Source organism: Orycteropus afer, unplaced genomic scaffold (assembly GCF_000298275.1).
Source record: "Orycteropus afer afer isolate SDZICR_OR568_19922 unplaced genomic scaffold, OryAfe1.0 scaffold00055, whole genome shotgun sequence".
Classification (NCBI taxonomy): Eukaryota; Metazoa; Chordata; class Mammalia; order Tubulidentata; family Orycteropodidae; genus Orycteropus; species Orycteropus afer.
Genome location: NW_006921642.1, coordinates 7,779,189 through 7,781,732, shown reverse-complemented (window position 1 = coordinate 7,781,732; position 2,544 = coordinate 7,779,189). Strand labels below are relative to the sequence as shown.

At 48.7% G+C, this 2,544-nt stretch overlaps 1 pseudogene; it reads right to left on the bottom strand.

Annotated features, from left to right (window-relative positions):
* Nucleotides 1-356: 356 nt before the first annotated feature.
* The window catches only part of LOC103195390, a 3,655-nt pseudogene continuing 1,467 nt past the window's right edge, over nucleotides 357-2,544 (bottom strand).

The following is a 2,544-nucleotide window of genomic DNA, read 5'->3' as shown; positions in this document are numbered from 1 at the left end:
TCCTAGCTGGAGATGGGATGATCTCTGTTCACTCTGGCCAGGCCCAGGGCACTGTGAGCCCACAGCAGCCCTCCTGAGGACACAGGGACCTGATGCCCTGAGGTAGCTGCATCTTATACCACCCTCTTCAAGTACAGTTCCTCAGGGTTGCCCAGTCCCCACACAGATCCATGCCCAGAGGGGAGCCAGGCAGACAGATGCAGCCTGGCATGAGGGGAACACGCCTGGTGCATGAACCAATGCTTTAGCCTCTGGGAAAGCACCTTCCTGCCTGACTGTCCCAGCCAGTGCCTGGGCAATGGGCAACTGCCAGAGCGGGCATGGCAAGGCAGAGTAGGGCTGGCCAGGCTGGTGGGTCACTGTGACTCCAGACAGTCCTCTGTCACTCTCTGGGCAGTCAGCTCAGTCAGCACATTCTGCAGGTAGTTAGGGTTGGGGTAGCTATAGCCCGTCATGTTGTGGTCCATCTCTGTCTTGTGGTGGATCTCATTCCATACCACTGTGTCAGTCTCATCTATGCTAGGTGGCCCGACTGTCAAGATAAGTCGCCTCTTCCAGGCCACCTTCAGGAGCTCCAGAACCTTGCGACCCTGGGCATTGTCTGGAAGATAGCACTGGCTGGAAAGCCCTTTGGCAGTGAACAGCTTTCCAGAGTTGGGATGTTCAGGGTCCTGGATACCGTGAGGAATGTTGTAAACTATGAGTATTGTCCTACAGTCCTTGTGGCCAGGCAGGGACACCCGGAACCTGAACACTTCCATCCCCCTGGGCTGGGTCCCAGTTTTCTCTCCTGTAGATGGTCTTTCAGGAAGGGTATTGCAGACTTCCATCCTTGTTCCCATTGCAGTACATGGCGAGTAGGCAGAGGAGGTGGAAGGCATGGGTGCACTTGGTGAGGTGGCCCACAGCCATAGGTCTGATGGTCTTGCTGTCAGTCACGTTGCTATAGCCAGACACCACAGTTTCTCCATATAGATGATGCAGTCCTCATCTGGGAATGGTCTCAGTTCTTCTGTGCAGTTCTTTATCACCTGCTCTGGCACTGCCCTTGGAGTCCCCCCTGCAAGGGCCTGCTGGACCCTGCTGGGCTTTGGCATCTGCACGGGCACACTGGCAGGGAGGCTCCCAGGGCTGCTAGCTGGACCACTGGGGAGGGAAGCACTGGCTCCACTGGAGTTGGATGATCCCGGGGACAGGTGCTGCAGTGCCAGGTGAGACAGGCTGGAGTGGTGGAGGAGTTGGTTTCCCAGGGTGGGAGGCGTCCCACTCCAGGGGTTGGTAGCATTCAGCTTGAGTGCAGACTGAGCCCCAGAGAATAAGGGCTTGCTGTATGGGGCAAAGATTGCCCAAGCTTCCTTCTGAGGCATGGCTGGCGGGTTTGAACCACCAGCCTTCTGGTAAGCAGTCAAATGCCTTAGGCATTACACCACCAGAGCTTGCAGAATACATACCATACATTTCTTATTGTAGTGCTTTAAGTATATGACTTAGAATAAAGCCTTGGTGCATAAAACAGACTACAATGTAGAGATTTCAAATTTATGGTAAATAATATTTTAAGAAAAAGAGCCCTGGTGGTGCAATGGTTAAAGCATTCAACTACTAACCAAAAAGTCAGCAGTTCAAACCCAGTAGCTGCTCCATGAGAGAAAGATGAAGCAGTCTATTTTCAGAAAGATTTATAGCCTTGGAAACCCTATGGGACAGTTCTACTCTGTCCTTATATGATTACTATTAGTTGAAATCGAATCGTTAAGTGTTTTTTTTTTTTTTTAATTTATTTAATATTTTAAAGAGTAAGTACCAAATTAATGCAAAATTTAGAATATTTTATTTTATATTTGCTTGGTAGGGTGGAGGGTCGACTAAAGAGGCAAAGGCCTTCAACGAGATGGATTGACATGGTGGCTGCCGTGATGGGCTCAAGTATAGCAGGGATCATGGAGCTGGCGCGGGATCGGGCAGTGTTTGGTTCTGCGGTGCATGGGGTTGCTATGAGTCAGAAACGACTCGACAGCACCTAACAACAACATTTTATATTTTTCTGGACTATTTATGAATACATAGTACTTACAAACACACTAAGATGTGTTGATAATTTATCATTTTATTATAAAACAATAACATAGGATGAAAATTTTTAACTGAATGCCTGACTGATGAAGTAAATACTAACCATAGCAGTTAGAAAAATGGCTGTAAAACTTAAGCTTCTTCCTTAGATAGCTTGACCCATTTATACGAAAGACATCTCAGACACAAGGTATTTAAAACCTAAGTCATTATTTTGCCTTTCACATCCTGCTTCCCAGTCTATCTTCCCCACTGCACACATATTTTCTCTCAGGTGATTATACCATAATATACCTGCAAAAACGGCAAGGAGGCCACATGTTCTGACCTCCTCTAACCCTACAAGGGGAAGGCAGGATTACCAGCAGTAACCCAAGGCCTATTACTGCAAGGCCAAACATGCTGCCTCCCTCCAGCCCTTTCACCAACCGTTCCTCCCAAAGCACCCACCATCTCTCTCCTGGGTTCGAT